At 33.8% G+C, this 13,140-nt stretch overlaps 1 pseudogene; it reads right to left on the bottom strand.

Moving 5' to 3' along the window:
• Positions 1-682: 682 nt before the first annotated feature.
• LOC102614063 (protein FAR-RED IMPAIRED RESPONSE 1-like) lies at positions 683-6,334 on the bottom strand (annotated as a pseudogene).
• Between the last annotated feature and the right edge of the window lie 6,806 nt (positions 6,335-13,140).

Below are 13,140 nucleotides of genomic sequence, written 5' to 3'. Positions count from 1 at the left end.
AAAAAATTTGACAAGTGTTTACTTTTGCTTTTTATTGGGATCCACAGATAACAATTTCGTCTCATTGTTTCTGTAAGTAAATGAATATTTTTCCACCCACTACTTTAAACATATTTACATCATTTGCCATTAACTTTTTTGTTCAAATACTAAATTGCCCTTCTCTTTTTATAAAGCTTCTTCAACACACTACATTTTCACCTGCTCCTTAGTTTTCACTTTTAACAGCACCATACGAATGAAAAGTATTGGTGTGTGAAAGTTTTAATATGAAAATATAGTCTCAGCTGCCACAAACGATGTTATGATTTGCCATTCACTTTTCTGTTCAAACACGAAATTGCCTTCCTCTTTTTGTTTGCTAGTAAAAAAATTTGAAAAATCATACAACCCAAACTATTACACCCCTGCACTCTCAACTATTCAATTGAAACAATTTCAATTTATAAATTTCATTGTCCCAAATAGTTCTTAAAGTACGGTTCTATTACAAAAACAAGAACAATCAACAAAATTTACAATTACTTTCAATGGCACAATTTTTTTCAAAGAACATTGATCACAAAAATAGTTCTTCTTTGTGGATTGAGCAATTCTCCATGGGAGAACAAAACCTTGCCTTTGCCTTGAAAGCTTCTTTATAAATTTAAAGTGTCCAGAGATCTTATTGTTTGAATATATTCTAACCTATACACATAAATAAATGTTATAAAAGCATTAATAATAAATTATAACAATCAATAAATATTTAAAGAAGGTATTACCATCATTAAACACTGTTGATTTAGAACCAACATCTGATAAATATTCACCAGAAAAATTCTTCAAAGATGCATAATTTTCCTGTTGGTTTAGATTTATTCGATATAAGTTCCAATAAATACAAAAAATTAATATATGATAAATCACAATATAATATATGTAAAAAATAAAATAATATATTTAACATACTAGTTCTTGCAAGCAATCTTGTGTATCACAAAGATCAATAACATTCTCATCCCTTGTGGCTGAATGTTCCTAGAACTAAAAATAAAAAAATTGAAGCTATTAAATATAAATAAATTTCTAATAACTACAAAAAGAAATGTAACATAAAATTTTTATATAACAAACCATTATTTGAGAGGAATTTTTAGTCCCAACGTTCTTTAGAACCTTTGAAAAAAAAGATGTTATCATTAATAAAAAAAATATAATAATTTAAATGTGTCATTAACAATACACACACACACACACACACACACACACACACACACACACACACACACACACATATTAACTAACCTTTCTCGATTTGGTGTTGAGTATTCTTTTCTTACATTTCTCAATTCTTTTGTTCATTCTTTTAGGAGCTCCTTTCGTACTCGATATTTGTGGATCAAGTATTGAGATATCATCCAACAAATTACTATCAATATTTTCCTTGTCAACTTTGTAAGCTCCATCCAATTCAACTTCATGTTCTTTGAGAGAACGATTCACCCTTATACATTTTTCCAATGCATCTTGTAATGCACAGTATGCAATATTGAAACTCCCACTGGATAATAAGCCTTCGTCACTTAATTTTGTAGCTTGATAAAATAATTTGTCGAAATGTTGTTTTTTGAACTGTATTCCCTTTGGAATATTACTTGTAGAATCCAAACTCTTTGCATCCTTACTCCATCGCTTTAATATGTAATGAGGTGGAATATTAAAAACACCAAGGAATTGAAGAACGCATAGTACATGCCTACAAGAAATCCATTATACTCAAATAATCGACACAAACAATTAATTTATTGGCTCCTTGCTTCCCAATTCACCATAAAAGCTACATTTTTCTCAAAATCTTTAACTTCAAAGGTTTTTATTATGCCAACTTCCAGCTTCTGTTCTGAAAAACATGCTGATGCTCCTAAAACTTCAACTTGAAATTTCTTGAAAACTTCATGTGTATAGATTGTGGACATTTGTTTCTCAAAAGGTGAAGGAGACTTTAACACCGGTTTCTTATGCAATGTACTGAAACTTGCATAAGCTTCTTTTTCTTGTTTATCTTGTAAAGCCACTTTGTATTGTTCAACAAATTCTTTCAATGATGTCTTCTTGCTAACATATTTGTCAAAAAAAGAGTTGATGCTTTCGGATCGTTGAGTTGTAGATAATCCAGCAAATAATGTATCCCTCATGTAAGTAGGCACCCAAAACTTGCGATCTTCATTTAATGATCCTAGCCACTCATTCCCTTCAAGCTCAAACTCTCCAATCATATTCCACCATTTTTTCTGAAAGCCCTTCTCCAATCATGAGTTGTAAACACAGTCATTGAATATCCTCATAAAAGATTCATATTTTTTTATCACATAGCGAAGTTTTTCGGGAATCTTCCTTAATATGTGCCACATACAAAACCGGTGTCGTGAATTCGGAAAGACAATAGAAATGGATGCTTTCATAGCTTTGTCTTGATTAGTTAATATAGCAATTGGATGCTTTCCACCCATAGCCCTCAGTCATGTTTGCATTAACCAAACAAATGTTGATGTAGTCTCATCCGCAAGCAATGCACATACAAGTGATATAGACTGAAAATGATTATTCACACCAATAAAAGGAGGAAATGACATTCTATATTTGTTTGTAATGTATGTAGTATCTGAAATACAAGTTTGTAACCCAAGAGGGGGGTGAATTGATATTTTAAAAATTATCCTAACAAAGCCACACAAGAATCTAATCTAATGCCTTAATAAATTCGAAAGTAATAAGTTCAATAAAAGCACAATAACAAATGAGTAAGAGAGAAGAGAAACAAACACACAAATTTTTACGTGGTTCGGCAGTCCCCGCCTACGTCAACGCTTCCAAGCGATCCAAGCTTGATGATTTTACTATCCAAGCTTTTACTATCCAAGCCTTCCAAGGCTTCCAAGGTTTACAATTGACTTCAAGGTGTCAATAAATATTTACAACAAAGAGATTATCTCCAAATATCTTTACTCAAGTGTCTCACACACTCAAACATTCACAATTAAGATGAAGAAATGAAAAATACAATAAAAACTCTCTTAAAGAGTAGATGTACAAATTGAAGAACAACAATGATTCAATGAATAATGACTTGCGAATTGAGAGCTTAAGATATGTTATGTGCTTTTTGTTTTTGCTTGTTGGAGAACTTGAAAATGAATTGGATTTGAGTTTTTATAGTTTGAGCTTAAAAACTAGCCGTTATGTACATTTTGGTCATAACCGACTTACCATTTATGGACATCCGATTAGCCGCTTAGTGTTACCGTTAAAGCCAAAATTTGAATTTTTGAACATCCGGTATGCGGCTTGTGAAATCCGGATAGCCGTTTAAGTTCTAGAAACTTTCTACCCGAATTTGGTCTACCGTTTGTCAGGATCCAGATAGCCGCTTGCTACAGTAACTGCTACAGTGAATTATTTTATAAAATTATAATTTGACCCTCAAACTTTATAAAACTGTATGATGGCCCAAACGATATGAAAGTTTTCAAATAGGCCCAATTTTAGAATTTCTAAATAATGATTTGTCAATCCCAAAACTTCTGAAATTATGATATGACCCAAAATATGTGAAATTATATAATGACCTAAAATATTTAAATATTTTTAAATAGGTCCAAATTCAAAATTATTAAAATCAAAGATTGTAAAATTCTTTCATTTTAGTCCACAACTTGAAAAACAACATAGCTCCATAAAAACATATTTTTATTATAAAAGCACAATACATAAATCTTTGTTTAATCAACAAATGTGGTTTGTTATCATCAAAATCAATATCTATAGCCATATAGGCTAACGATCTCCCCCTTTTTGATGATGACAAAAACACATTATAAAAATTTAATCTAGTTATGAAAAGCTTCCCCTTAATCAATGCAAGGTTTAAAGACTAATTTAAAAAAGAGTTATAAAAACTCCCCCTGCATAAGTGCATATGAATATTTTTCATAACAAATGAATTTCTCATATTTCCCATTTACATATTATATCTCCCCCTTCATCATAAAAAAGAATAAAAGCTCCCCTATCAATCATCGAAATCTCAATGCAACACATTAGTCCAAAAATACCCAAAGCATAAGGAAATAACATATCATCCATGAAATAACAAACAATAAAAACAAATCTATATCATCCAAAACAAATACATAATCCAAAATCATAACAACCATTTATATAAGCAAAAATAAAGGAACATAATGCAGTAAATGAAATGTAGGTGTGTCTAAATACAAGCATAAGAGACTACTGAGGTGGTGAGAATGGTGGTGATGAAGGTGGATACGGATATGGAATGCCGAAGTACTCAAAGAAGAGGCATTGTCCATGAATAAACTGCTGCTACTAAAACTCAGTCTAGTGCACAGAGAGTGTCCTCACCTCATCCATAAGCTGCTGAAGAGTAACCTCTATATGAGGCTTGGGATGTGGTAAAGCAGGTGCAGAGGCTGCAGGAGCAGAGGGAGATACTGAGGGAGCTCGACGTCTACGCTAACCCCGAAATAAAAGCGAAAAAACAGGTAGTTGATGGGCTGGAACCACAACATTAAGTGGCTGATCATCACTTGGAGCAAGAAATGTGAACTTATTATCAGTGAATTTCACCTAAGTGCCATTACTCCACTCAAAACCTGAAGAACTAATAGCTTCATCCATAATGCTCTTAGATGGCCTACATGATGGTTCTTGGATAGGGACGCTAAAGTATTTAAAGATTCGGGTGATGAAATGACCATACGGAAGGGAACGGGTAATCAACTTAGGTATACTAAACATGTTTCGGACAATGGTGTATCCTAAGTCGACTGGACGATGTCTAAGAATACAATCAATCAAGGTAACATCCATATAAGAAACCTCATCCAAATAGCCTGGTCTAGGAAGCACAATACTCTGAATAAAACGAAGTAATATAAGAGTTTGAAGACAAAGACATTGGGTGCGAAAATGGATAGTACAATCGTCATTCGAAAGGTTAATACGACGACATATATTCTTAATAGCATTAATATGAACATAGTCATCAATATCAGGAGATTTCCTAGGTGAAAAAATTTCTAGGCCATCATCGAAAGTTCCTAAAATAGAGTTCAACTCTGAATCATCAAACTCAATCAAAACTCCTGGTGTAGTGAACTATTTTATAAAATTACAGTTTGACCCCAAAACTGTATTATGACCCAAAACAATATGAAAGTTTTGAAATAGGTCCAATTTTAGAATTTCTAAATAATGTTTTGTCAATCCCAAAACTTTTTGAAATTATGATATGACCTAAAATGTGTGAAATTATAGAATAGCACAATATATTTAAATATTTTCAAATAGGTCCAAATCCGAAATTCAAAACAATAATTATTAAAATCAAAGATTGTAAAATTCTTTCATTTTAGTCCACAACTTGAAAAATAACTTAGCTCCATAAAAATATTTTCTTATTATAAAAGCACAATACATAAATCTTTGTTTAATCAACACATGTGGTTTGTTATCATCAAAATCAATATCTATAGCCGTATAGGCTAACAGTATCAAATGAAACATCTCCAAAAATCTTATAATCCTCTATACTAGTTGCATCCACCCAAAAAATATTTTTTAACCTCTGTTCTTCATCTAAGTCCACTGCATAAAAGAAATTAGGATTCTCTTCTTGCATTTGCGTAAAGTGGTTAAGCATTGCTCTAGCATCACCTAATTTTAATGCTAGTCGACGTTCTTTATCCAAATGGTTTCTAATATCTTTATCTGTGTACCTAATATTTTTATATCCACCATTTTTTCTGGTCATTGCCGCAAAAATCTTATTTGTACCAACACTAACTGCATGCAACATATTAATGCTATGTGTATTGGAAAATGCAATACTTCTATGGCATGGAAAATAATGTGCATGGCTAGGATAAAGTTCATGGTTATGCTCTTTTATGAAATTTTGAACATACCACTTGCCACAAGAGTTTCTTTTGACATGCAATAAAGCTTTGCAATCTACTTTCAAACATGGTCGTTGGTTGATAGCACTAGATTCCCGTTTTATTCCATACCTTGTACATGCGAACTTTGCATCAATAAATTCTCTTGATAACTTTAATCGATGACTAGATTTCTTTGAGATACCAAACCCCGTACACTTAGCATACATTAGATAGAAAGAATATGCATCATCTTGTGTATCAAACTCCAACCCAGTATAAGGCTCTAAATTTTTTCCATCTTTATCATCCACCATGTTTTCATTCACCACATTTCCATCAATCACATTGCCGCCCTCATCCAAATTTGTATTTAAATCAATCTGTAAATTCATGACTACCTAAAGATACAAAAGGAAAAATGCAAACAACAACAGTGTATAAATAATTTGCATTATAAATGCAAGCATTGATTTTCATATAAACTTACTGATTATTCAAACACAATTATAAATAATTGGTTCTTTAATAAATAAATACCAATTAACTTAATAATTTTTGTAATATAAAAAGAAAATAAATACACAAATTTTCTTCTATTATTATGCATTAACAATAACAAATCATCATGACAACTAATATATATAGCAAAAATGATAGTATTTTTAATTTTAAATAAATAATAAAAATCTAATGTAAGTTAGGTGATAGTATAAAATGTTGTTTTATAAAAGAAAAGTTAAGTGAATTTACCAGAATCAATTTCGCTAAACAACTCGTTTGTGGCAGCTGAGACTATATTTTCATATTAAGGTAGTGTGTTGAAGAAGCTTTACAGAAAAAAGGGCAATTTAGTATTTGAACAAAAAAGTAAATGGCAAATGAGTGTAAATATGTTTAAAGTAGTGGGTGGAAAAATATTCATTTACTTACGGAAACAAGGAGACGAAATTGTTATCTGTGGGTCCCAATAAAAAGCAAAAGTAAAACACTTGTCAAATTTTTGATAAGCGAGATCTGTAGCACTCCTCGGGCTTTAAAATGTGTATTTCTTGGCTATTCTCCTACTAAAAAAGGCTACAGATGTTATGATCCATTGTCTAAAAAATTCTTCGTCGCAATGGAGGTTACATTTTTTGAAAATAGGTTTTTCTTTCCTAAAACTTCTCTTCAGGGGGAGGATCATACTCAAAAAGATCATTTTTTAGAATTATCTCTTCCAATGCCTATTGTGTCTTGTGTACCTCTTGGTCCTTTTACAATGCCATCAATTGTGAATAATGAAAAATCATTAGAGAGAGTTCTAGAGCCAGAGCTTCAAGTTTACACACGACGGAATTCGAAAAGGTCAAATCATCATTCTTCTCCTCACTACCAAGACTTGGATCCAAACACGTGAAATTTGGAACTTACAGGTAACATTCATTTTAATCTTATTTCAGAATTTATTTTAGAAACTACAAATGATCTAGATGTTCCAATTGCACTACGGAAAGGAACTAGATCTTGTACTCTTCATCCAATTTCTAAGTATGTGTCATATAATAGATTATCTCTATTTTTTAGAGCTTTTACTGCTAACCTGTCTGTCATAACAATTTCAAAATCTGTATAGGATGCTATTTCTATTCTAGAATGGAGAGATGCTGTGTATGCAAAAATGAGAGCTCTAAAAAAAACAAAACTTAGGAACTAGTCAAGTTACTAGAAGGAAAAAAAACCAGTGGGTTGCAAGTGGGTTTTTACAGTTAAATACAGAGCAGATGGGTCACTTGAGCGGTATAAAGCTAGGCTCGTCGCGAAAGGTTTTACACAAACATATGACATTGACTACCAAGAAACATTTGCTCCCGTGGCAAAGATGAATTCCATTCGAGTTTTGTTGTCTCTTGCAGCAAGCCTAGGATGGCAACTACAACAGTTAGATGTTAAGAATGTGTTTCTTAATGGAGAGTTTGAAGATGAGGTATATATGGATCTACCACCAGGTTTTGAGAATGAATATGATATTGAAAAAGTGTGCAAGCTGAAGAGATCACTTTACGACTTAAAACAATCTCCTCGAGCTTGGTTTGATAGATTTACCAAATTTGTTCGTAACTTTGGATATTTACAGAGTCAAGCAGATCATACAATGTTTTTTAAACACTGCACTGATGGTAGTGTTGTGATCGTCATTGTATAAGTAGACGATATTATCTTGACTGGAAGCAATGTAATAGAAATGGAAAATCTCAAGAAGGTTCTTGCTAGAAAATTTGAGATGAAGGATCTTGGACCCTTAAGATACTTTTTGGGCATGAAAATTGCAAGATCCAGTAAAGGCATTTTTGTTTCTCAAAGGAAATATACTTTAGACTTGCTGAAGGAAACTGACATGTTGGGATGCAAACCTGGAGACACTCCAATTGATCCTTATTACAAATTGGGATATGCAATTGAAGAAAAATCAGTGGATAGAGAAAGTTGCCAAAGGTTGGTTGGTAAGTTGATATACTTGTCTCATACTAGGCCAGACATAGCCTTTGTAGTAAGTATGGGTGGGCGTTCGGTTCGGGTTGACCGGTGAAACCCGAACGGATTCAAAGCTTCAACCCGTTCGGATTGGAGTTTTTTTTTTAAGATTCAGCTTTTAAAAATTAAAAATATATATACATTAAAAAAATCCTTAAAATTAGCTAAACTATCTCTCGGTCTCAGTTCTCACTGTCTCAGACTTTCAGTCACTCCTTCTCCCTCCTTGCTCCCTCTTCTCACTTTCTGAGTTTCATGGCCCACGACGACAGCAGCAGCCAGCAGCCCCGTCCAGCTCCAACAGAAGCTCTCGGTCTCACTATCTCACTCCCTCCCCCTCGTTGCTCCCTCTTCTCACTTTCTGAGCTTCGTGGCCCACGACGACAGCAGCAGCTAGTAGCCCCGTCTAGCTCCAACAGACACTAGCCGTTCACCATAGCCTACTCATCATCAGCCAGCACCCCTCGCCCGCAACTATGTCTTGCGTTCACCTCGCATCCCACTTAGGCACAGTCTCGATCTGCCGACGTTGTAGCTGCTCCGAGATCAAGGTTTGTCATGCTTTGCCGACGTTGTAAGCCTGTAACTTGCTGACTTGCTCGCAACTAATGGCAACAACCCGAATCGAATTTTAAGTTTTTAATAGCCTGTTGCTATTAATTAAATTGTATATTTTTAATTAATTGATTGACAATTATTCAATTATTTGGAGAGGGTTTGTTGTTGTTGACTGATAATTGAACAAATGAAGATTGTTATTAGTTAAATTGAAGTGGGTTTACTGATAATTGAATAATTGGAGACTGTTATTAATTAAATTGGAGTGGGTTTGTTGATGTTATTATTAATTAAATTGGAGATTGTTAATTAATTGATTAATTTGTGGTTTTTTTAAATTTATCCATCCACGGTTCCCTTTAACATGACCATTGATTTAGATATAATACTCAAGTTTGGAAAGTACAATACAAACATCATTTTTGCTCACTGGAGGCCTAAATTAAGAATGAACTTCTATTTCTTTTGTTCTTTGTCTTACTAGATGCTGCTGCCGCTACACAAATTTGGTTTAAAGCTCTATTTCGAAAACCATGTCTTTAGTATGAAGTTGCTAAATTGACTTCATTATAAAATATTTACAAGATCAATAACGTTTCCTGATTGACTTACACTGCATGTTGCTGCAATATGCTTTAGGCAAGCATCTGATCTAAGGTCTTGAGTCTTGACATTGGTATCATGCCTATTATTTTGGATATCGACTTAGAACTTGTTTAAGTTATCACGTTGTTTTAAAATCACACTGTAATTAATTAATTAATTTGTGCTGTTTCTTAATTTAGAAAATGGCAATATGCTGAAATATGATTCGTATCAGCTAGAGTGTCTAAATTCACAATAGATTCTTATTATTATATTCAATTGTGATGTTTGTTCTAGATTTTGTTTTGTTTTGTTATGTTTATGCTATAGATTAACTTTGATCCTAATGCGATCATGCTATGGATTTATGATTCAGATGCCTGAGACTGATGGCTCAATAGTTCATGAAAACATCCAATCCACTGAATCTAATGAAGTTAGTGATATGTTACCAACGGCTACGGAAGCCCAATCCAGATCAAAGAGAAAGAGGTCATTGAGGACATCATTAAAACCACCTCAGCCAAGAAAAGTGACGGCTCCGAGATCAAAGGTGTGGCAAGATTTCACTAGATTGCCAGAAGATTATAATCGATGTAAGTGTAACTACTTGTTCCAAGAATATTCATGTAAATCTACTTATAGGACTAGTAGTTTGTCAAACCACTTGAAAATGTGCTTAGAAAAGGTGTTTAGAATATGAAAGTTATTTACAAAATCAAGCAGCTTTAAGTCAAGAAACTATTGGTGCCGGTAATGAAGAGGTTAGTCAAGTTGTGGTTAGAGGATTTAATCAGGAGGCTATTAGACGAGCAACTGCTAAAATGATTATTCTTGATGAGTTGCCATTTTCGCATGTGGAGAATTCTGGATTTAGACATTTTTACAGTGTTGCATGTCCTAGGTTTATGGTCCCATCTCGTAGAACCATTACCAAGGATATCCTTGACATATTTATAGCCTAAAAGGCTTCGTTGAAGAGTTTATTATGTGATAAGAAGCAAAGAGTGTCTCTCACTACAGATATTTGGATTTCCATCATGGCGGCCAGTTATATGGTAATAACAACACACTTTATTGATATGTCACCAACGGCTACGGAAGCCCAATCGGGATCAAAGGGGAAGAGGTCATCGAGGACATCATTAAAACCACCTCAACCAAGAAAAATGATGGCTCTGAGATCAAAGGTGTGGCAAGATTTCACTAGATTGCCAGAAGATTATAATCGGCGTAAGTGCAACTACTGTGGCCAAGAATATTCATGTAAATCTACTGATAGGACTAGTAGTTTGTCGAACCACTTGAAAAGGTGTTTAGTATATGAAAGTTATTTACAAAATCAAGCAGCTTTAAGTTAAGAAACTATTGGTGCCGGTAATGAAGAGGTTGGTCAGGTTGTGGTTAGGGGATTTAATCAGGAGGCTATTAGAAGAGCAACTGCTAAAATGATTATTCTTGATAAGTTGCCATTTTCGCATGTGGAGAATTCTGGATTTAGACATTTTTGCAGTGTTGCATGTCCTAGGTATATGGTCCCATCTCGTAGAACCATTACCAAGGATATCCTTGACATATTTATAATAGAAAAGGCTTCGTTGAAGAGTTTATTATGTGATAAGAAGCAAAGAGTGTCTCTCACTACAAATATTTGGACTTCCATCATGACGGCCAGTTATATGGTAATAACAACACACTTTATTGACCAAGATTGGCAGTTACGCAGGAGGATCATCAGTTTTAACACAATTTCTGATCATAGAGGAGAGACGATTGGTAAGCAGCTCGAGAAATGTTTGATTGATTGGGGTATAGAGAGGGTGTTCACAGTCACCGTGGACAATGTAAGTGCAAATAAAGTTGCCATTACCTATTTGACGAATAAATTAAAGACTTGGAGAGATGGTGCATTGGTGTTGAATGGTGACTTTATCCATGTACGTTGTTGCGCACATATCATGAATCTTATTGTTAATGAGGGGTTCAAAAAAATTAGACAACAGTATTATTAGTATCCGCAATGCTGTGAAGTATGTGAGATTATCTACTGCGAGATTGAAAGCATTTCAAATTTGTGTAGAGCAAGAAAAGATCTTAGGGAAGAATAGTCAGCCTTCTAGAGGAAGTGTGGTTTTAGATTGTCCAATTAGGTGGAATTCCACATATACCACGTTAATGACGGCATTGAAGTTTTGATCGGCATTTGATCGAATGGCAAATGAGGATAAACTTTATGATGCTTATTTTCGTGAAGAAAAAGGTGGGAAGAAAAAAGTGAGACCACTAGGAAGTTATGATTGGGATAATGCTCGTCGGATAGTCAGGTTTTTGAGGATTTTTTATGAGGCCACACTATCATTTTCTTCTTCACTAAGGGTGACATCTAGTAACGTGCTATAACAAGATATGTAAAGTTGAAAAGGCTTTGAATACAATGGCGGACAACCTTGACCCACATATTAGTATGATAGCAAGTAGCATGAATGAGAAATTTGAGGAGTATTGGGAGGGTCTTCGAAGATAAACAAGTTGTTGATCGTTGCTTCTATATTAGATCCACGGGGGAAAATGAATTTTGCAACACTTTGCTTTGAGACTTTATATATTAAAGATAGTGCAAAATTTGTTGAGATGAAAAACGTGGTGAAGGATGTGTTAAACAAGCTTTTTGAAGCATATAGTGCTCAACACTTAAAACCAAGTGCTAGTTCAAGTGCGAATGCATTTCCGAGTGAAAGTGTGAGTGCATTTCCGAGTAAAAGTGCGGGTATTAGTGCTAATAGTGGGCTGACTTTTATGGATGAAGACGATGAAGTATTTGAGGACTCTTTCTCCAAATACATCGAGATGGTTGCTGTCACTAGAGATCACATAAAATTGTCAAATGAGCTAGATCTTTACTTGCTGGAGTCGGTTGAATATCAAGCGCCTAATGCATTGGGTGCTCCATTTGATATTTTATTATGGTGGAAAGCTAATAGTTCGAAATACCCAATTTTGTCGTAAATAGCTAGAGATGTGCTTGCCATTCCGGTATCTACAGTTGCATCTGAGTCCGCCTTTAACACATGAGGTTGTATTTTAGATGAATATAGGAGTTCTATGACTCCTGATATGGTGGAAGCATTGATATTGACACAAAATTGGTTGCGAACTTCACTTTTTGTTGATTCAACAACAAACCTTCAAGTGTTGGTAGAGGAAAACAAGTTTGTGGATGCTCTTACAGAAGGTATAAATATTAATGATTACTTATTTATTTTTAAGATTTGTTTACTTTATGTTAAGAGTTATTTACTTCAAGTCTTTTTATTTTATGTAGAGCTTCATAAATCGACACAAGCGGACTATTCAAGCGTTCTAATATGAAGATTTTTTGCTGCAACAGTATGTATGTAACTATGTATATCGATTTGGATCAAACTTAATAATCGTTTACAATTAAGGCGTAGTCATAATACAAATATGCTACTAGTAATATTGAGAATTGTTAAGGCATATTGAGTGATTCAACTAAATTTTAATTAATTTTTAAATTTTTTTG

This window comes from Citrus sinensis, chromosome 6 (assembly GCF_022201045.2).
Source record: "Citrus sinensis cultivar Valencia sweet orange chromosome 6, DVS_A1.0, whole genome shotgun sequence".
NCBI lineage: Eukaryota > Viridiplantae > Streptophyta > Magnoliopsida > Sapindales > Rutaceae > Citrus > Citrus sinensis.
This window is presented reverse-complemented; position numbering and strand designations above follow the sequence as displayed.